The sequence below is a fragment of the Aythya ferina genome (genome assembly GCF_964211825.1).
Source record: "Aythya ferina genome assembly, chromosome: 5".
NCBI lineage: Eukaryota > Metazoa > Chordata > Aves > Anseriformes > Anatidae > Aythya > Aythya ferina.
Window position 1 is genome coordinate 44,949,345 of NC_140301.1, and position 23,084 is coordinate 44,972,428.

The 23,084-nt window shown below is 42.1% G+C and overlaps 1 protein-coding gene across 12 annotated transcripts in view; it reads left to right on the forward strand.

Annotated features, from left to right (window-relative positions):
* Positions 1 to 3,283: 3,283 nt before the first annotated feature.
* The window catches only part of PTPN5 (protein tyrosine phosphatase non-receptor type 5), a gene marked incomplete at its 5' end in the record, with an annotated part of 97,232 nt that continues 77,431 nt past the window's right edge, over positions 3,284 to 23,084 (forward strand). For 4 of the 12 annotated variants that reach the window (XR_014693448.1, XM_084520648.1, XM_084520646.1 and 1 more), the window contains 2 exons: positions 3,299 to 3,387; positions 7,293 to 7,453. Of the gene's footprint in view, positions 3,388 to 3,561; positions 3,608 to 7,292; positions 7,454 to 13,808; positions 13,863 to 15,111; positions 15,252 to 23,084 lie in introns of those variants that run through there. The other 8 variants (XM_084520651.1, XM_084520644.1, XM_084520647.1 and 5 more) reach the window with 7 other exon arrangements.

A 23,084-nucleotide genomic window follows, 5' to 3' on the forward strand; every position in this document is an offset into this window, starting at 1 on the left:
AGCTGATCGTCCTCTCTCAACCACAGATAGCGGGGAAAAAAAAAAAAAAAAAAAAACAACACAAAATCAACCAGAAACACTACTTGCCAGAGTGTCTTTGATTCCACAAGGCTTTCTCTTAACTCTAAGAACTAAAATGGTGTTCATGGTTGCTAGTGCAGTACAGCTGTTTTGCTGCAGGTGACACACAGGGAAAGGAAGCAACACCTTACCAGGGCAAACCCCAGATGACACTTTGACCTCAGCACATCTAACTTATCACAAAATTAAAACCTGCACTGAGTTTACCTCCAGAAGACTGATTTGCATTTGTCAACCTGAAGTTTAAAAAAAAATAAAAATAAAAAATACAAATCTCTGTAGCAGAGCCCCTGAGAACAGGCTCAACCCATATCCTTCACCCATTAACAGTAGTGACTGAATGAAACACGTTGTGAGGGCCTGACACACTCTTTGCTGCAAGCAGTTAGAAGGTCAAAAGGGAAATAAAAACCAGTCACTTAGAACCAGCTGGGGTAGATTTTTGAATGACTTCCTGAGCCATACAATCAAGCACTAGCAGGGAGCACAAATACGGCTGTACACTAGCTTCAAACATTACAAATTCCCCACTGTTCCCACCTTAACCCACAGCTGGGATTCTTTACCTGTTCCATCAGATGGCTCAAACCCAGTGTACCATGAGTGCTTCACTCTCAGCTTGATCAAGCTTCAAATTTCAGCTATAGCCTCTGCTCTGCAACCTTGTCAGTGGGCACCCTGGAATTATTTGGTAGTACCTCCTGACTGCTGCTCCAAGCCTAGCTGATCGTCTGTGCTTCACTCAACATTCAACCTCAATCCCCGCTGTAAACCTAAATCAGCAACCTCTGCCTGCCTTGCAGAAAGCTGCTGTCAGTGGCAGCACCGAAGGCACTGTCACATCTGGCAATAAACCCATCTCTGGTGGTCACCAAGTCCCAAATCTTCACCTTCAGCCTCATGCCTGACGTTAACCTCACCCCAGTCCCACACTTAAGCCCTTCCTAATCATGCCAGACTAGCGATTTCTGCCCTCCCCAGCAATGATTCCCTCTCACTGCCTCCAGAGGCTCAAGCCAGGCCATAACAATGGTTGCTCAAACCCAAACTCTAGCTCATCTTGCCATCATGGCTTAGCCTTATATCCAGCCCTAAATGTTGGCCCCTCCTGACAGAATTTTTGACAAAAAATAGCTGGTTGACTAATCACAATACATGCTCTGTAGCGAGCAGTTGGCAGATTACCAGGAAACCAAATTTTGCTATTCAAAATCGGTCGAGGCATATCTGAGCTGCAGTTTTTGAGCAATAAAATGCAGAGAACCGCTGGCAGCAGCACATGCGGTTTTAATGTCACACCTCCCGCACTTTGGTAAGCCCAAGAAGCAAAAGAGTTTCTTGGAGTAAAGCAGAGAAGACCTACGGCCTCTCAGCTATTTACTGCTGCTGGCCCCGTCCCCCTGCCAAGTCGCTGTGCACCCCAAAGCAGCCAGCAGCAGATGGCTGGTACAGTAGCTCGGAGCATTTGGGACCAAGGAAGCTAATCCCCCGGCACACAGTAGCCTTTCTGAAATCTGAAAGGAGTTCCCAACACAGGCTCTTTCCAGCTTTTCATGTTATTGAATTTTGGAGGGGAAGAGCGCACTGAGCTAGTCCAGTAGTAACTGATGAGTCCAGTTTTGCCTCTTGCATCAAACTCTGACTCACCCTGCACTGATACCAACTCGCAATTCTCTCTTAATTGGGAAAATCACTAGGATAGTACTCGCTGCCAGAATTCTGGGTCATAAAGTCATTCTCTGACTCAGAAGAAGGTTTACAACAGCTGTGGCAGTGATATGTACTGTAGGTGAGTCATGTTGAACTATTAGCATGAAGAGAAGAGCCTCATAAAGCTGAAACAAATACATAAAGAACTGCACTGACCCATCTAAATTATAATCGTACATTTGTTATTCTATAGCAAAGGACTCAACAATGTTTTATTGCGTACTCAGTTTTCTGGAATGCAAAATTTAAAAACAAAGTTACTGAGATGCCTCTCATCGCATGAATCCCAAACAGCCTTTTAATTCCGAGGCTAAAACTTTAGCTGATATAAATTTCCTGGCAGGCATTAAATTTGTGGAGGCATACTGGTTTTAAACAGCTCAGAATCTGATTCCAGATTCATGGGATGAAAACCCATGTTTATGGATTATGTAACAGTGAATGCAGATATGTCTCAAGTGCAGCACGCAACATATCTAGCGGCATATAACAAAATATTCAGTGAATATTCAGAAGGAAAAAAAAATGCCCCGTTTAAATTACAGGAAAAAATTAGATAGATAAACAGCGTCAGGTTTTCCAATCAAGGATTCCATTAAATAAAATTAGTAAGAAAATATATGAAATACGAAGTAACTGAAACCAATTACTGACTTTTGGTGAATGGATACTGAGGTAGTTTCACTGATTTTACAGGCCCACCATTATCTGAACATTGAATCCTTTGCCTGTGGAGTAAGCCAGCTAATGCCACAAGTCATACCCAACAGTATTGATGCCAGAGCGCTCAGAAAAGCCTGGTCTCCAGCATGTGATGTGTGTGTTTAACAAGTTACAACCTTTTTAGGGAGAACCGATATGAGGAACAACAGGGATACATGGCTATTCCTCAGTACCAAGTAATCACTGGAGGAGGGGGAGAAGGGAGGGGGAAGAAAGAGGGGAAAGCGTAGTGTGGTCTTTGAAATCCTTTGCTGCCTTTTATCACATCAGGACAGGAGTCCCCGTCCGGGTTTGTGTCAGCACCAAACGCGTTACCTTCAGGCAGCACGGCGCGATGAGGGCCAGCGCGGCGAAAATGGCCGAGTGCTGAGGGGACACCTGCCCGCTGCTGCCGGGGGCCTGGCGCCGTGACAGGGGCGGGGGGGGGCACCGTGACAGGAACGAGCCCCCTCCCGCCGCCCCCCACCCGCGGCTCTGAGGGCACGCGTGGGCTGCCGGCGGCGGGGGGGCCGTGGCCTCACTGCGGCAGCCGCTCGGCGGGGAGCTGCGGGCCGCCCCCCCGAGCTCCCCCCGCCGCCGGTTCCATTCATGCTTTCTCCTGCCTTCGCCATCTCCCTCGCCGAGCGAGGGGAGAAGACGGGAGCGCGCGTGGGCGGCCGCTGCCAGGCTCCCTGTCAGTCACACCGCCGCCGCCGCCGCCGCCGCGCTGCGAAGAAGGCGAGCGGGGGAAGAAGGAGGGCGAGCGGCTTGCCCGGGGGGGAAGGGGGGCGGCTGGCGGCGCTGCCCCCAGCCTCACTGCCCCTGCCCGGGGCGGCTGCTGCGGAGCCTGAGGCGGGCGCGGCCCCGCAGAGGGGAGCGGCGGCGTCCTGAGGGGTGGGTGCGCGTGCACGCGGCGGGGTACAGGGGAGGTGTGAGGGGGGGGGGCGCGGCTCTGAGGAGAGGCGCGAGGCAACTTGCAACGGCCGTTAACGGTCGTAACGGCTCGGGGCGAAACGGGGGGGGCGGGCTGAGGGCTCCGCCTTCGTGCGCCCCCCGCACCTGGAGGCGGCTGCGACGGCGGCGGTGGTGGCGGCGGGGAGAAGGGGGCAGCAAGGTAAGGCTGAGCCGTGCCGCGCCGCCACAAGGCGGCTGCCGGGTCCCGGGGGGAGGACGGGAGGGAGGTGGGCGAGCGGCGGGGGCCCCGTGGGCAGCCCCCAAGCCCGGCGCCTTCCCGCTGCCTCGGTGCCCTGCCCTCCCCTTCCCTCCGCCGCACCGGGCGGCTGCTCGCACCGCGCTTTATCTCCCCCTCTTCTCCAGTGTGATTTCATGCGCCTCGCAGCCCCACCGGGGAAGGCGCGGGGAGGCTGCTCGCACACCCCCAGGCACGGTAGCGGCGGCAGCGGCGCGGCTCGGCGCCGCTCTCCTCAGCGCTGCAGCCGCTTCCCCTAGCGGGCAGCGCCTGGTGCCGAGGAGCCGCGGGCGGGGGAGCAGCCGGGCTCTGCGTGGGGATCGCGCTGCCGGCACGGAGCAGGACACGGGCTTCACGCGTGCCCCCCGAGCTCTCAGTTAGGAGCGATTTTTTTCAACTTGACGTGCGGTTTTCTCCTTAATCAGCTGCGTTTCAGCGAGGTGGTGATTCTTGTATCTGGAAAGACGGTTTTAGTAGGTTTATCCTTTTGGATAACGGTGTTATTCACGGAGTTTATGGGGTTTGGAGCCAGCTCCGCGGTTTGCCACCTGGTTGGCAAAGACTTGCAGCTGAGGATGAGACCCAGTGCTGGTTTTGGTGAGGGATTCGGAAGAATTGTGGCCGTGTTGCCCTCTGTTCTTACTTGGTTATAACTGTATGCACTGAAGAAGCAACGTCTGCTTTGGTTTCAGCCTTTTGTCAGGCAGTTTGAGATAACTTGTTGTATAAATGCTGGAGCTAATGGATCAAATTGAAATTTGGGTAGATTCAGAGCTCGCCCTGATTTTAGCACAAGTTTTGTATGTGACGGAGTACTGAATTTTACCGTCTGTGATACCTGAAATAGAGATTTTCCCTTTTGCTTTTCCGACACTTTTCATTTTGCTCCTTTGCAGTAGCGCTTTGGTCAATGGTTTCATTGATACATTTGAATTGTGCTGTATATTTGAAGCAAAGGATAGTTCTGAGGCTCAGTATGCTCCCATTGAGACAGAACAGAATTTAGCCTGTTGACTTGAATGAATAAAATGGATCCTAGAGCTCTTGGTTTACATTTGTGTACGATGAATCCCAGGGATTTCAGTAGGTACGCGCAGGAAGCTGAGCATATCATGTTCACCTGTGTAATTCATTGTGCTGTAATTGAACAGGTGTTCTTCTTTGTAATATTTTGCTGTTTTTTTTTTTTTTTTTTTTTCCCTTCACCCAGAATTATGGTTGTATTTTAAGGGCTAAGCTTTAAAATATTTGTTAGTGCACTATAAAGAGTTGTCAACTGGATGTCGTGTGTGTAAAACTAGAAGAACCTCCAGATAGCAAGACCATCCATTTAATGTGATAAATGTAGAATACACAACAGGGAAGCAAATCTGAATGGTTGTAGCATGCATCTCATGAGGCAAATGCTGAAAAGGTAGAAAGCCAACAAGCAGATTAATGCCTTCAGCTTCCAAGTAACTAAAGTTGTTTTAAATGGAAGAGCTTTATTCTGTTATGACATGCAGTTCAAGACTTAAAGAAAAACAAGAGAATGGGGTAGAGAAGTTATTTATGAGCATTTTTTTCGTTGAATGTGGTAGTTTTTGTGTGTGTGTGTGTGTTTTTTTTTTTTGTTTTGTTTTTTTTTGTTTTTTTTTGGGGGGGGGGGAGGGTGTCTCCAAATTCCATTATGCAGTAGGATGCTTTCCAGTGTCTGTTTTCTCAGTATCTGGAAAGGCAGATGTTGCTGCAGCAGGGGCAATTACAATGACTTGCAGCACAGGAAGGGGAAAAAATATCTGTTTTGACTCTTCCTGCATAAACCATTGATCAGATACAGAGCTTTAAGTCCCTCAAATAGTCTGAGAAGGTTGGAACTAAGGATTTGTTTTTTTGGTTGGCCCTTTTTAGGGCTTGTCAAGAAGAGATGAGATAAGCATCACATATAAACTTGTTTCACTACGGGAGTGAAATTAATGCACAAATTAAAGGAAGTGTTCGTTTCCAGAAGAAAAAAACAGTTAGCTTGTGTTACAGTTTTTGTTAAAGGATTCTACTTTATTGGTTTGACCTTACAGTTGTCCACAAACCTCACCAAAAAGCAGTTTTCCTAGGTTTCGTTGGTTGCTGGATGTTTAACCAAACTGCTCTGTCCTGGGAGATATTGAATCAAAAAGCAGAAGAAGCAGTGGTGACTCAAGCACTGTAGGATTTTACAGAAGAGGTCTTCTCAACTGTAGCTTTTTTTAAAGGTGCATGATAAAATCCCATATTTGCTGAGGTTGCTGAGAACTTTTTTTATCACAGGATGAGAAGCAAACTCAGAGAGAACTGCATAGACCACAGCAAAGTGCAACTGATGTGACCCTAGATTCAAGCTGTGATAGCGTGTAGCTTCTGAATTTAAGCTGGTGAAGCCAAGAATTTATTTCTATCTTTTAAATATAAAGTGTTTCTACTTTAGAGGATATTTGAGACTTCCTGCAAGTAGAACATGCAAGTGGAAGTTATGAACTGAGGAGGTGACTTGTGCTAAGGCATCTTTTAGCAAAGCAAGACCAGAGGAGATGCCTTCCTTCAGGCTCAGCTTTCATACTGGTTTGATAAATAAGTTCAATCTAACACCAAGAAATGACTCAAAAGGGCAAAAAGCAAATATATATATATATATATAATTATTATTTTTTTTTTTTTAAAAAAAAGGATTTTTCCTTTATCTTAGAAATGTTTGGTCATCTGTTTCTTGCAGTCAGGGACTTCATTACATATAGCTGCCAAAGCACTTTGGCCCCTTATTTGTATAGCAAGTGAGCCATGATACATGGAAAAGGCAAGGGGCCCTAATGTCTCAGGAATGTGGCAGGATTTTTTAACCTACTCCAGAGCTCAGGCACAATAACTGTTTGTTTTTTTTCCCCCCCCACTCTTTTCATGTTCCTTTAATAGTATAGAACCACCTGGACTAGTTTAGTTCTATGTTCTACTACTACGCATATCAGAATAACAGCTTGTTAGTGCAACCTTCAGCGTTTTTATAACAAAACTCACGTGGACACAACTGCATGTGTTAACAAGAGTTCTTGGTTTTGACACGATCTCATCCTTCCAGTATAAAAAACTCAAGTTACAGGGAGATCACGATATTCTTTACAGAGCATCAGATAAATACCTTCCAATAAGCCTCGTCAAACACTGCTGTGCAATAAAGCTTTTTCCCCCCCCCCCCCCCCCAGAAGAGTTGTGTATGTGATGCTGGGTTCACATAGCAAGGAGTGACAGAAAAAATGCTAGCCACATGTAATATATTTCAGGTACACTCATTTGTTTAGGATGTCTTCATAAAGCTATGTGCAAACTTGGGTACTTGCAGATGTGGCAGTGGTTCAGAAAGGTTTTGAAAGCTTCAGTGAAAATAGTGATGGTTGCAATGTGCAGACTGCCCAGCAGTTTTACCCACTGTCACACAGACCTAGCATGCCACCATTCTGACGGAAGTCTGTGTGTAAACATGGCTTCGTCAAACTGCATAACCTATGGCACAGATAGTGTTAATTACATTGCTTTCTGAAATCATTCAAATTTTGTAATTCATATTTCACTAGAATTGTTCTTCCACCTGCTCTGTCCACAGATCATGTTTCGTTAAAAGTGCTGAGGAGCACCCAGAACTCTGAAGACAGCAGTTTTGTGCAAGATAAGAATGTTCCTTAAAGAAGCTGATGGAGGATAGAGCTCAAGAGTGCCTGTCATACACTGGCAGCATAAGATGACACCATAGTCTAGTCTGAAATTGTAAGTCTTGAGAAAGACTTGATGTCTTTCATTTTACAAAAGGTTCTTATACTGGAGAAACTTAATAGTGGGCTGGAGTCTGCTTTCAGGACCTGTATGGATGTGTTTGCTTCTTTTCAGTTGTGCTAATGTCAGTACGGAGCAGCTAAATTTTCTTTGGTGGGTCAGGTATTCTCCATGTGCAGATTTTAGCTGAATCCTTCTCCGTTAGAGGAAATGGAGTTTATTTACCCAGGTGAGCCTTTGCTTTCTGCTTTGTCTGCAGAACTGCTAGGAAATCTAGGAAATAGGTGGTGTAAGCTTTACAGCCTGACTGAATCTACCAAGGGAGTTTCCATTTCTGAAGCTGTGTATTCATAAGGAATTGTTTCATTTACAGAAAGCTGTTTGGAACCTGTAGTTACCAACAGTCTTGAAATCATTGATGCCATGAAACATGAAAAATATTTCACGTGAATTATATCCATACCTTTGCGGAGTCTGCTTTTGACTGAGGCTTTTTACTGTATAGAGACCTGTCAGTAGGGACCAGGTTACAGGTCAGGAAGCTAGGACACTGGCAGTATATATTACATGGTTGTAACTACAGTATTAAATATAAAAATTGCATTACACTTGGCAGATATGAGCTTGATACTACAACTGGGGGGAAAAAAAATCAATATTAGTAGATACTTTACTGGAAACTACAAGTCCAGTGGACTTTTTTCCATTTCAAAAAGTGGAAGAACCATATCTCAGGCTTCCATTTCCTTTCACCTTCATTACACAGCTCTCTTAAGAAACAGTAAACGCAATAAGCAATCTTGTAAAGTGTGATTCTATTTATAAATAGTCAGTGATCAAATCCTGTCATTTATTCCTGTGTGACCCTGAGAGAAGCAGGAGATGGATGTTTTTCAGTGGGAAATGGAGGAGTAATTTACATATGGAAATTTGCTAACATTAGTATACCAAGCTTATTTGCTAGGTGTGCATACATTTTAAAGAACTAGGCTGTGAACAAGGAGATGTATAAGCCTAAATAATAAGAATGGCTATTCTGGTAGTTACCTCTGCATAGACAGACTCTTAGATATAAATTGCTATTGCAGAAGTTGGGAAAATTGCCTCTAAACATGGAGGAGAGGAAAAAACAAACAACAAAGCGGGGGGGTGAAGTCCCAAAATTATGCAATTTGAAATGTAACAAAAGCACAAAGATCTTTCCAAGCACGTGTGCTTTGATAAATATAGGTATTTTCACCTGTAAAACCGATGTGAGAAATCGAGGTTAAATGTCCTTTTAAATATCCACACCCTTGCTTGTTCTGTAGCTATGTATAGTGGATAGTGGTAAAATACTTTCTTTTTATGATTTTAACTGTTTATTCAGGTAATGATGCATGCTGTACTACTAGCGCAGCAGAGAAGTGACTCTGGGACGTCTGTTACTCTTTGAAATGCATGGTTATGAAATCAGGATTAAACCTAAAAATCACAGCCTCCCTAGACGCTGCAAGTTCTTTGTGTCTAGAGATGTATGCCCTTTGCTGAAATTCAGGGGGATATACATAATGACATATCACACCAGTTATCTTTAAGAAATAGATACTGAAAATTGTTGTTGGAATAGCACTAGTCTCTAAACTTATGTCAGTAAAATGTAAAATTATTTGAAATAAATGGTGGAGGAACGATGTGGGACATGGCAGACTTGATGCAAGCAAAGTAAGAAACAGGATGCTTGAAGGAAATCTTTAAAACAATTTCTATGAGTTTTGTTAAATTTCAGCAAGTATTTTAGATTTTCTGTGTGATACACAAGTTGTAAACAATCAGCTTTTTTATCAAGCTACTAAGTATTTGACGTTAGAGTATTAGCACTGTGGTACATCAGTTTATCAATCATTGCAAATGAATGTCAAAGAAGTGTTACAATAGAATATAGCTTAATTCATACGCCAACGCCAAATTTAAAGTTGTGGTAGAAAACTTAAAATTGAAAATGTTTTAGAAAGCAGTATTTTTCTTGGAGGAATATCAGTTGGAATATTATGACTACATTCAGTTATTTCATCTATGCTTCCTTTTGGGTCATTTCTTTTTTCATAACCTAACCATGTTTTTTTCTGGCATTCTTAGAAGCAGAAACTTGAAATTTCATTTCCAGAAAGACTCAATTAAAGCTTACAGGGCCATTTGTGTTGACAAAATCTGTGCATAAGCTGTTTCAGTATTGAAACAATAGCACGCTACTTGCTACTTAATGTTACTTAATTAGTTAATGTTTAGTTATTTAACTGTGTACAGTTTAATGTATAGTTTATTTCTGTGACTTCACCTATCAGTGCGGGGGGGCCAGCTTAAACAAATTTAGATGATGCAATCATTTGGATGAATGGCTACCTTGCTTTTGGGGAAGGATGAAGGGAGGTGGAATATTTGGCTTACTGCTCTGACATCTCTCAGCCCATGCTTTGGATTCCCTCTTTTTGCCTTTGGGCACCCAGACCTCTCTTAGCAGGCCAGCGAGTCCCAGGGTTTAGTATCACTGATCTTTAGCCAAGACAGATCCCCTAGTTTGTGTAGCCAAGCAAATGGAGGTAGACAAGGATCTTCACTCCAGGGTTTTCTGTTCTTCTTCCTGGAGGCCGTGCTCTTCAAAACAAAACAGCAAAACCCAACAGTGACGCTACAGAATTTGGAGCACTCCTCACAGCGAGATACTTTGTTCTTCATAAGGCCTTGTTTTCCCATAGGTCTCACAATGGTTGTTTTACTTCTCTGAACAGACTGACCTGGCACTTCATGCTCTTGTTTGTCTCCAGACACTTAAACATTTCACACCTCTTAGGAGTACAGCAGAAATATTCCCACATATCTGAGCCTCTGGAGGCTGAGCTTGAAGTTGCTTTTTCTAATCCAGAGCATCAATGTGGTTCTGAGTCAATGGCAAACGAACTGGGGCCTAATCTTGCAGATGGGTGAGATATCTTGTCTTATGTGGAAGGAAAATTGATGGTTTCCTGAAGAGCTAAAACTTTCAGTTTTTCAAATAATTTGTCATCTCTCGTTTAACACAGAAGCTAGACACACTTGTAGCCAGTCAGTTGGCAGGACAAAACATCCTTATTGGTCCCCAGAAACTAATCCTGCAAATGCCAAATACAACCTGATGGAAGCCAAAACCAACCGTTTTACGCCATTTCAATTCCAGGTAGTGCTGTTAACAACTTGAGTGTCACAGTTCCCTTGCCTTCTCTCCCTGACCCCCTCCTCCCCTCCCCAACTCCATGCTGTAACCAGTAAGCCTTGCAAGACATTATAAGCCAATAGACATGGAAATTCAGAGCATGTCTTCTATTACAGAATTATCTCAGACATTGACTCACACACAGGCCTCTTCTGGAGACTTAACCCTTTAAAACCAAGCTAGCTGCATCTGGTGTTTTAAAAGCTTTGGCTTGTGTTTGGTAATTTGCCTTGTTTGCAGTGCAGACTTAGGCAAGCCAAAGGAGTACTGGTGGCTTTTTGATCTTACTGGTCTTTGCAAAGACCAAGATTACAGATCATGCTACAGATTGCAGACAATCTCTAAAGAAATGTCTTGCCCTCCCAGGTTATGATGCTTGTGGATTCTTTGTAGAAAGGTGCACTGGAAATATTAATTCCTGAGGCTGTGATCAGCACTAAACGTGATTTGTGAATTCTTTTTTATACTGAAGTTTGCTATAACATGAGATTTAGTTGCTTGTACACAAGCCTATCCATTTTGCTGCTTTCAAAATGTGGCTTTACTGCATTTTTCCTTAATTCTGCACTTGAGAAAGTAGCAAACCTAGCAGTTTCTACCCTGAGAAAAACATTTCCTTTTTTTTTTTTTTTTTTTTTTCCTACAGGTAGTTGCCACTCCCCTTCAGTGGGAAAATGTGTTCTGTTTATACCACCAGCGATATCACGAGTCTCTAATGGTATCTTAGAGTTTGTTACGAAATGCAAATACTGACATTTTGTAAAGATGCAGAGTTTTTTTCAGGTATCACTGTGTAAAACCAAAATTACTGAAAACATAAGCTAAGAATTTTGCATGGTGGGGAGGGGGGTCTTTCTTCTGAACTATATCTCTCAGGTGCTATAGATACGAAGTATTTTCATAATAGATGACTTGCAGTCTATAAAAGCAGATCATTCCAATTACTATCTTCTTTCTTTTACTGCCACTTAAATGGCAGGAGGTATTCAGCAGCCAAGAGCATTGCATGCTTCTTTAAGTGGAGGTGAATGCTTTGTGGAAGTGAGATGAAGGGAAGGCTCCGCTGGAGTATAACCAGCTTTGGGTACCTTTGGAAAGCAGGATTGAAAAAGCTGAGGTGGGTTAAACCAGCAGTAATAATTTTTTTGGTTCATTTTTTGGGGGGGGCAGATGTTTGCCTGATTTCAGTTCTTAAAGATAAGTTGTATTTTGTAGCCTTGTTCCCATGCAGAGTGATGATTATAAATATTTGGCAAGGAGACTGGGAGAGGAGAGGTTGAGAATTTTTTTCTTTGGTTGGACTGTTGCTCTCTCCACTACTTGTCTCATTGAGCCTGCTCACTGCTCCTGGCTGGTCTCTGAAGAGTGCCTTGTCACAAGCAGTCCATGGATTGTAGGCCCGACACTTGTCGTGCAGCAGTGGTGACAACACAAACAGCAGAAACCTTGCCATACAGCCACTCTGGAAGGTTATTCTTAAAATTCTGTTCTTGAGTAGTTAACTGCTCGAAAGCTAGACAGCTAGACTAACCGGGATGCATTCCCAGTGTTCCCAATCATTCATAAGATTCTGAATCTCAGTAGTACTTTGTGCAGGGTGCAGGTGTATGCTCTCATGAAATAATAAAGAAGGCAGATTCCTACAGGCTTGCTAATGGCAATGAGTCCTCATGGGCTTGAGGTTTAATATTTCTCCCCTCCTGCAAGATTTAAGAAGCTTGGCACCTTGACTCAGCCTCTCTGAGAGAGTATTTGTTTTGCCAGATACGTTATTTATGCCGTTCTCTTGGACACGTGATGCTGCTTTTGAATTTACTGTCAGTTCACTGAATTACTCTCGCCTGTTTGTTTTTTTAATATACTTGTAAATAAAATAAGCCGCCTTTTTTTTTTTTTTTTTTTTTTTTTTTTTTTTTCTTCCAGCAGCATCCAGAGACTCTGGGAAAAGGATTCTATTTTATCTGTCAGCCAGTACAGTTTTCTGAAAGTTCTGCAGAACCCTTTTACTTTTAGGAACAGAGACTTGCTGCTTCCTTCCTGTACCTTGACTTGTTGAGTACAGCTAGACTTGTTTATTTTCTTTTACAGAACATCTTCTATTCAGTACTCCAAGAGCATCTGTTCCATCATTTTCAGTCTCAATAACAGTACATATTACCAGCCTGCAGTTTGGCTGTATCTGTCTCCTTTAGGAGCAAAGCCTCCCTTGCCAGTACAGATCATTGCCACCATTCCATTACGCTGACCGAAACATTTGCTCCTTAAGTTTGAGAATAGCAAGCCAGAGAGGTGGAATAATTTAACTAATTGGCTTGTTTCAGTCCTCTTCTAAACATGGAAATCAGAGCCTGAAAACATTTGTGAGATGAAATCTTGGCACAGACATGATCGTTTCTGTGAAACTGCAGATGTGACTACTTTGTTATGAAACTGTTGGGAGCTTCGTGAATTATTGTAACAAATCCTGTGACTGAAAACCATGTAATGGCTATTTTATTCTGCTGGTGATTGTTTCTGCAATCCAGAGCCCATTTTGAATGGCTGCATAATGGAAATAGTTACAAGTTTCTTTTAGGTTAGAAAGGGGGGGCTTCTCACTCACACATATGATGCCTAACTTGCACCAATACACATGAGGAGTTGGGCTAAAATGCACAGAGCATTAGCTCACCCATTATTTATTGTCTTACACCGTGTTTTCAGGCGTTTAAGTGCTCTGTGGTAAATTTATTGCAAGCATGTGTAACATGTTTTATAACATCTCTGTCTCCTTAATTACGCATTTTTCCCTGAAGTGGTCACTGCCCTTTTTAATTAACTTTCATTTCTTTTGAACTTCCAAGCATCATGCACAACAGTGTATATCCTGAACTTTTTAGGAAAAAAACATCATCCCTTTGAATTTCCCCATGTGCTCTCTGGTGCTTCAGCTCCTCAAACTCCTGACTGGGAACACTGTTGTAGATCTTGCTGCTGAATATAGTGCTGGCCATTTGCCATAGTTCTGCATGTTGCCAGTGGGCAGCAGATCACAAATGGAGACTCACTGCTCTAATGTTTTGTAGTGATGCTAGATAATGAGAGAACCAGCAATTAAGCAACAATATGTTTTATTTGCAGCGTACTCTATGCAGCTGAGAACATCAGTTATCACAGTCTGTTATCCTTGAGTGGGTAAGATTACATTATATTAGTTTGCATTAGATTAAATTGAGAACTGTTGTTTGGTGTTAATCCTGGTATGATTTTAATGTCACATAGTGGCTTTTAAACACAAAAAAATGTGTCAGTGATAAGATACTGATTCAGGTGTCATGCTGAATAGAGGAGACCATTACCTGTGTACCTAGAATTTTGAAAAAGATTATTTTCTGCTTGGCAAACTTGCTTAAAAGTCAGGTCCTGCTAACAGTATTTCTGTCTTTACTGTGTTCTGTCACAGCCTACTGGAGTAGATTTATCTGGTGGTCTGGGATTTGTAAAGCTGTGTCTGTGAGATTACTGATAATGCTGGGAAGAGAAGGGAGTCCAAAGCTAGCTGGAGTAGCGTCTGCTGTCATTTGGGAATTTGCTTTATGAAGGCTTCCTTCTTAGGTTGTTAATATTGAACAGAAGTAGAAACTGAGACCAGATCTCCAAACTGACTTTCAGTCCTTGAAACCAGATGTTTTTTCCAGTTTGGAATGTAGTTTCCTAGCTGTGTCTATAAGCTTTTCTTGGTTAATTTTTTTCAGCCAATACCAATGTCTTCTGCTCAGTGGATGGCTCTCCTCCTTTCTGCTTGGGTGTGTCACCTCTTCACCCCAATTGTTATCTCCTCTAGCTATGTATCTCTCTCTCTCTCTCTCTCTCTCTCAAAAAGCTCAATAACCTTTTGCCACAACAGCTTCAAACCAAGGAATTGCAAACCACTGTTTTTGTCCATCACATCCTCACAGATTAACAGCTTCTGTTTGATGTTCTCCCAAGAATGAAGGAAAGAGCTTTTTTCCCTGAAGCAATAGTATCACCTACATTCGTAACTTCTGAAGACACAGTAGGTTACCTATAAATGCAGTGAACAGTTTAACTGGAAGAATTCCACATTTAGCATAAAATCAGTGGCAACTGAGAGCCTCAGCAGAAACAAATAGCCAAGCCAAAAAAAAAAAAAAAAGTGTTAATGAGGAAGAACTTCAAACCACTGGAGAGTTAATTACCTGTTTCAGCTGGGAGATATCAGAGGGGTTCAATATGTGATGACCTGAAGATGAACCCACCCCAGATAATTAAGGCTGACGTGTAAGTAGCTAGAACCACTGAGATTATATAGAAATTACTTCACACAGATGCTTCAAATATATTGGTATTTTTTTTTCTAGTACTTAACACAGTAGATGATGTGCCATCCAGTAGGAATTTTGGGGAAAATAATCTGTTTTATGGCTTCTGAATCAAGGAGGAAATACTGCAAGTTAAATTAGGATCTGATACTGTGGTATCATGATTTCTTTAGTTCATTTGCTATGATGTTTGTCCTTAAGCAAGGTGCTCAGTGCTTGTGGAGAGGATAAGGAATTTCAAGTAAGTTTTAAGAGTTGATGACAATTTCTCTCATGTTCATAATAAAGTCTTCTAGAGCCTTATATTCAAGTAGGTGTAGTGGTAACTTGTAGGCAATAATTAGATTTGGAGAAAAGCATTATTTTTTGTGGAGCATTTGTGGTTAATTTGCTTTCATGACATTCAGCACCCTTGGGATCAAGTTTATTACAGCCTAGAATATTATTAGCTGATGATGTTGAGATTTCCCAGTCACAGAATGGGACAGAATGGGATGGGACCTGACCTTGAAATGACCTGTGTCACCATTACAGTCTATGTAAAAGAATCAACCATTTCACCTTTTTCTTCGTTTGCAACTGATTGCTATGGATGTCATTCTCTCTTATTCTTCAGGACACAGCAGGTATTTGTAAGTATCTTTTTAAAACCACTACTGATCCTAGAAATAGTGGCACTGATCCATTCAACTATTTCTATGCTGCTTCCTGAAATATCGAACTTATACATTGTGTCTATCTGCTTGTGATTGCTATCTTCTTCTCTGCAGTTGCTGTGTGGTTTTAGGAGCTGATGCTTCATGAGCTACCAGAGCTGGAGATGAGTAGAAATCTGAGATCCTTCTGACATTTCAGGCTATTTAAAGCCTTGCTTCCTAGTAATAATAGTTTACATTATATTGGTCCTTTGTCCTAGAGGTTTTTTTTTCCTCTGTTGTTCAAGAACTGTTCTCAGACTTTACACCAGTGTAAATTTTAAAGTTTTTCTGCTGTATTAATCTCTCATGCGTCATTTTGGAGCTGTTAATTGATGATAATTCTGAATGTTTAATCTGTTTTGTTTGAGGATTTCTAAGTGGCAGACTGTCTCTCAGTGACACTGGTTGATGTGGGGAGTACTTTTTGGGAAGCAAAGGGATTGGAAGGCAGAAGCCATTTCTCTTCAGCGTCTTGTTTGTACAGAAATGTTCTGAAAAGCAAGGGCTGGAAAAGATGAGAGTGATTGGTCCTATTCTTCTCTGTACCTGCCACGCATTTACATTAGAGGATTATGGTGCAGAAGGAAAGCCCCATCTGTTGATGTTTGCCTTGGTATAAGTTAGTTCCTTTGAGTTAATTCCTTAAATAAGGGACTTTATGTAAATGTTGTTGCTGGACCTGTGTTTCTGAGTGTATGCCATATCACGTCTGTGGGTGTGTTGGTAACTGCTGCAGAGAGAAGGAGAAAGTGAGAAATCAAGTCAGTGCTAGAGCTGGAGAGACTAAGCACTCCTTTAGTTATTTGGAGGTCATTATTTCTATGTGGGGCTTAGTATCTTCACAAAAAAAAAAAAAAAAAAAAAAAAAGACTTGGTCCAAAATGACCTCAGAAGGTACCCCCAAAGTGAAGCTTAATTCTTATGTTAAACCTAATGGCAGAAATCCCCCGAATGGGTGAAACACGGTCAGACTTGCATGGTGGTGGTCTGCAGGCTGTATAATACCAAGGCTGGTGCACACAACCATTGGCAGTTTTCTGTCTGAAAGAATCCTGATAGTCTGCTGTGGGGCAAAAGCTGTTGCTCTGTTTTGAAATTGTTTGAAGTGGTGTCCAGAGAGAGGAAAACAGTATTGGCAGCAGCTTCCTTTGCTTTGAATATTATGTCTGTATATTCCTTAGAGAACTCATTAATTTTTTTAAGGCTGTGACAGCAGCAGGCTAAGTGCATACAGTAGTGGTACACTGGTGGTTTGAGGTGCTGCATTCATCCTTTTGGGATAGCCAGGTCTGCTCCCTTCAGTGACGTGTGGCACCCCAGGATGACTGGGAATATTCAACCTGAGAAGTAGGCTTCTTAGCCTACAGGAAGGTGACATTTGGTACAATGGTAGAAACAAGAAAATGGTTTTCTTTCTAGAGCATTGTCTGCTGTCTGATGGAAATGCTTCTTAAGATGAACATACTGTGCTAATAAACTTAGCCTGCTTATAGAAAGAGGGGGATTATGCAAGACAGTCCGGCTTGCTAGCTGGTGCTGGGGAGACCTCAATATGTGAAAGGCGATGTTATGAGTTACTGTATGATTTCTATTCAGTAATTGTCAGTCTGGGTGAGTGCCTTGATTGCTGGCTTACAGAGTCGGAATGTTGTGAATGGGTAAGCTTTTCAAATCAGGGTACGTTAAGGGTGGCCATGTTTCATGTGTGTGTATATGTCACTCTTTTGTAGCTTATGGTGTCCAGATACTTCAATGTCTTAATTTTGGCCTTGATTTCCTTCTATCCTTCTGCCCTCCTTTTTTTTTTCTCCAGGGATGACTGAAAATACTGATGTGCCTTATCCAGGAGGACATGAGATGAACAAAAACTAAACATCTAGGGTCATTTAGGAGGTCTATATTAGACAAGGTATGGAGTTCCTGAGTGCAGAAATAGGACCCAAGTTATCACACCCAACTTCCTCTGTAAGGAAACTCATAAGAGATTCCCACTGCATTTTGAGCTACTGCTTCGGACCCTAGAATAAATGTACCTTTTTTTTTTTCTTATCCTTTTTTTTTTTTTTTTTCCACATGCATGAGTGCTTTGAAGGTGTAGAAATCAAGGCTGAGTTGGCACATCTGAAGTGGGGCAAGGCTGTGGCATGACCCTGGGGCTCTGATGACATTGTGCTGTTACTTGGATGCATAGCCATAATACAGAGAACAGATTAAAAGGGACATCCTCCTGTGCCCCACTGCCAGTCAGCTGTGGGTCATGAGTGAGACAGGCTTGGCCACAAATGAGGCCGGAGGCTCTCTCGAGGCTGTTCTTGGAGACAATTACACTGTCTTGGGGTGAGCAGAGACATTGAAGAATACTGAGTAGTGTGTCACGGGACATTTGAGGCACAAGTGCCTGGACCTTGGGACAATGAAGGTGGGAAGCAGTCAGCAGATGGGCCTCCATTTGGTACTGAAACCACTTAGTGGCTTTACTCAGACTTCAGTGTGACTTTACTATCCTTACTTTTGATATTTTAATATTAAGACCACTTAGTGCAGACTCTGGTCGTGGAGTGTCTGTTCCATACACTCTCTAATGCTGTCTAATGCTGCTTCTCCTCCTCGTTACTGTAATCCATTTCCAAGAACTAAAAATCAGAGGCATGCTTTCTTCTCCAGCCAATGGGGCTGGAAGCTGTAGGAGTTCCAAATTCAATACTATATGTTCTGTAATCAAAGACACAATGTAAACAAACTGTAAAACGTACCAGATATAAATGTCAAGGGGGAAGTAATGCTCCATCCAATACAAAATATATTCTGTGCATAAAGCTCTCACGTGTGCTGTATATTTTATAATATTTGGAATGGAATAGCGCTAATCTTCCTGACCCTGAATAGATATCATCCGCCCTGCGATGGAAGCAAAATCAAGCTCTCTAAACCAAGGATAGCAGTCCAAGTACAGAGGGACTGTGGTCCAGACCCTAGGAGCGGTACATGCTTTAACACCCGTTGATTTAGAAACAGGTAATCCATCATTCTTTGGGGGGTGCTAGCCACCTTACTTCCCACTGAGATTCAGCCTTAAATGCCTGCCAAAATGTTCTCTGCTTTTGGTATTTGTAATGCTTCCAAGTTTTTTGTCTTTTTTTTTTTTTTTTTTTTTTTGTATTTGTAAATTAAACTATCAAATCAGATCTACCTTGATACTAACATTTTCTTCCTTACCTGTCCTCCTCCTTTCCCCGCCCAAGCTCCAGGTCTTTCTTTGTGGACTGGAACCCTGTATATCATGTTTCAGTAAGCTTTGGGGTTGTTTTGCTAACATATAATTAGGGATTTATAATGTAAATGGTGACACAACCTTAACTAGCCTGTTGCAAATGTGACACTATTAATTAAGGGCTCTCTAGGGTGCAGTATGCTCCTTGGTGGATTAGCTTCCTGGAAATTTAATGGCAGTTAGCAAATTGGCATCCAGTTTTGCTTTTAGTCTGTTTCTTGCTACTACACAAAGGAATTCTGATTCTCATAATGTGAGATGGTGGTTTTTTTGTTTGTTTGTTTTGTTTTTGTTTTAGAGATAAAAGTAAAAAATTTCTTTTTACCGTTCTGCCGTATTTTAGGCAGGAGGATGAGTCAGCTGGGGAGATCCTGGAGATACAGTACAAAGAGAGATTGCTTTGTTTGTCTGCTTAGTGTCCACTTAGTTTTGTAGAAATTAAGCAGGATATTCTTGCCCAGTTGCAAGTAACCAATCTAATTAATATTTCACATGTTGGTGAAGCTCACTTAAGTTCAGAAAACACACCAGAGGTTTAAATGTAATCCTAGCTCTATTTCTGCCCAGTCACTTTATGGAGGAAGGTGGAGATCAGCATTATAGGGTGCTATAGGATTTACTTCTTTTTCAGTACATTTGGAGGCTAGATTGTTTTGCTTCTTCTCAGAAGAACACTGGCTTCTATTTGTGGTATGCTACAATTTTCTGTACTCCTTACAGGTTATCCATGTAACATTACTGTGCAATAGCTGTTTCTAAACAACTTCATTTACAGAAACACAATAATTCTAGAATAGCCATTCTTAAAATACTCATCCTACTATACTCTGGCATAACTTGTATCTGTAAACAAATTCATAAATCATGAATAATGACTGGGAGGTCTAATTATAAGAACTAAACTGGCCTGTGTGGCAAACCTTCTAGCTAAGCAGTTCTATACCTTAAAAAAAAATATATATATATAAAAGATCAGCATTTACATAGCTGTTGTATACTACCTTTCAAGGCATGCCACCCTAAATGCTTCTTGTTTTGTTTTCAAGTTGTTGGTTGTCAAATACTTTCTAGCCACGTGATTTAAACACTGAAGTGTTGAAATGTATTGTAAATTCTGTCTCTTCTTTTTTTCCCTGAGACATTAGTTAAAGAGTGGGTCCATAAAACTGTATTGCTGTCCCTTGTGAAGCAATTTTATAGATACAAAATAAGCACCAAAAAAAATTCTAGCATTAACCATGAAAGTAGCTTAACTTTCAAAAAAATCAAAATGCTACCCAAGATGAAAGCTTGTTTAGCCATGACATATATTCTTCTGTGCATTCTACTGTGGGTTGAGTTACTTATGGATGTGCTTGACTTACTCTGTTTGACTCTACAAACGCTGGGAGCCATGAAAATTTTGGCTACCTCTCCTCATGCCATATGCTTTGCTAGCATGATGCTTGCTCATAAGCTGATCAGACTGTTTTGATGGAGACTCAGTGCTGAGAGATCATGAATCCACGCTAATGTTTAATGGCAAAACAGCCTTGAGTGATTTTGTGCACAGGAGAAGAAAAAAAAAATTAAATGAAAGAGAGCTCAGCATCATCCTTATGAATGGAAGAAGAATATGCTGAGAGCTTGTTGGATCATCTTGAGGAACCCTGTCAACACCACTTATGGCATGTGACGAAGGAATACTCAGTAGATAACAGGCTCCTTTGGAGAGTTGGTTCCTGCACAGGATGAAACTAGCTGAGCCAGTTAGGATCTGCAGTGCAAACATAATTGGCAGTAGAATGAGGGCAGGAATGTGTCTGATTCTGTCAAAGTTAGAGTGGTGTAGGGAAATTTATCACTTGTTTCCAAAAAAATTGTCAGGCAAATGCATTTGATGCAAAGAGTTCTTAATAAACTTAAGTCATCTAGCAATGGTGTCTCTGTGCATTTCTCCATCATGTTTCCACAAACCACTTGGCAAGTTCTCTGGATAAGTGTCGAAGTCAGAATTATAGCACTTACATTTGTATATGGCATGTGATCTGTTTCTGCCCTTTGTTACTTATGGCCTGTACTCTGCCTCACCCAGAAGCATTCAGGTAAGCAAATGTCTGTATTAGAATTTCATGAGCAGTGCTGCACTACTTGGATTGAGATTCATGTGGGTGGGAAGGAGCATTATGTCATTTTAATCCAGCAGTTAGTTCAGGGATAAAGGAACAGGGAAGTGATGTTTGTGCGGAGGTGGGGATGCAGACCCGCATGGAGTTGATAGAAGGGCTGTGCGGCAGAACAGTAATTCCTTTTTTATATAAAATTTCTTGGATGCAGCTGCAGTGTGTATCGCATGGTGCAGTGCTGGTGGCCAGGAGGTGTTCATTCCCCTCTCTTTTTATCCTCATAGAAAGATGTCTTTCAAAGGCTCAGGTAGATTTTGGTAGGGTTGTGGACTTAAAGCCGTGCACGTCTGTGGATCTGGTATTCTTAGTGCTCCTCATAAGAGTCCTAGCAGAAGAACGTAGTAATTTTGGTGCTTGCTTTGTGTATCATTTTCATGAAATCTGCTGAAAGGAATTATCCTTACTGCACAAAGACTGATTGCTGAGGAAGATATTGTGACCACTTATAGTGGCTGGCTCTCTAGCAGGGTTTTTTGACTGCTATGTGGGAGTTCGAGGTTTCATCAGAACAGAGAATTTAATTTCCCTATTTCACCGATGTTAGATTTTTACAGAAATATAACTCTGTGTACCTTGCAGAATCTGCAGGAGAGCAGAGCTGATTTGTATTGAGACAGATCTCCCACACGGCTGTGAAAACAAGTGCACAAATTCGGAGGAGCTGGGTGTAAATCTGAAGTAACTGTCATGGGGATTGATGTTCTCTCTAGGAGTTAATCTAGATTTACATCAGGGTAACTGTGACCAGAATCTCTCAGGATTCATCTTTGCTAGACTTTAGTAGCTCACAAAATTAATTGCTAATTAACTCGAGATAGTTGATTATTGTGGATGCTTCCCACATATTTCTTCTGTCTTACCATCATGGAACTTAAAGGCAGAGCTTCACAAGATCAGACTAGACCCAACATATTCTGAACTCGTGCTTGTCAAAAGCTGTTCCCTTCACCTAGACATTAACCTTCTGAGTGTGGTCGGCAGATACACCAAAGCACTACAGTCCTCAGGAATCCAAACTTGTGTGCCTCTGGGGGATGAACAGCAGAGACATGGCAGCAGACATCATCTATGGCACTTAAAATAGCAAGGAAGAAGTTAGAGGAGGTCCTGCAGGGCTGTCCCAGGCTACCCTGGAAGGCTGGCCTTGCCAGTTTCTGTGGTGGAGAGGTGCAGCATGAGTCTTCTTGACATAAATATAGTAGTCAATATTGAGTGGGCTCACAGATGAAATACCTAAGAAACAGCCTGAGCTACCTCCCTTCAAAGCACTACTCCCCTTGTGTGTCAGAAAGGAATTAGATTTGCGTGCTACTAATTCTATAGAAAGCAAGTTGTAACATGAAGTATCTCATGGTAAAATATTCATTGGCAGCATTCAGGGCCGTTAGGAGGGGAGATGGCAGTGCTGTTCCTTCAAGGGTTGGCAATGTTGAGGTGCCTGAAGGATCTGCTTCACTCCTTTTCTCTAAAGTTTTTCGTGTAATATTGAGGGTGAAAAGGCACACCTTTTTGTGTGTGTGTGTTTGTTTTTATATGGTTTAAGTAAAACAGAGATGCCAAAAGAATGGGATCCTTGTGAACTTACCTGGTGAATTGCTGTAGTTTGGGCAAGGAGATCTTATGACAGCCTTGCTTGAAAACTAAGTTCTGGTTCTGCTCCAGCTTTGTCTGAAAGGGAGGTGGAGGAAGACAGTTAACGCAAACTGGCTGAGAAGCTGTAATGCCCATTAAGATATTAAAGGAATCTGTGTTGGGGTTGAAATCAAAAGTAAGGCTATACATAATTAAAGGTCCTTATTCTGAAAAGAAACATTTTTAGTCCAACCAAAGGGGAAAAAGGCAACATGAGTCTAAAATGTCATCCTTGTCTTCATAGACTTGCTTAATAACCTTCCAGATTTTGGGCTGTACCTTGAACTTGCCTGTCTCCTAACAGCTTG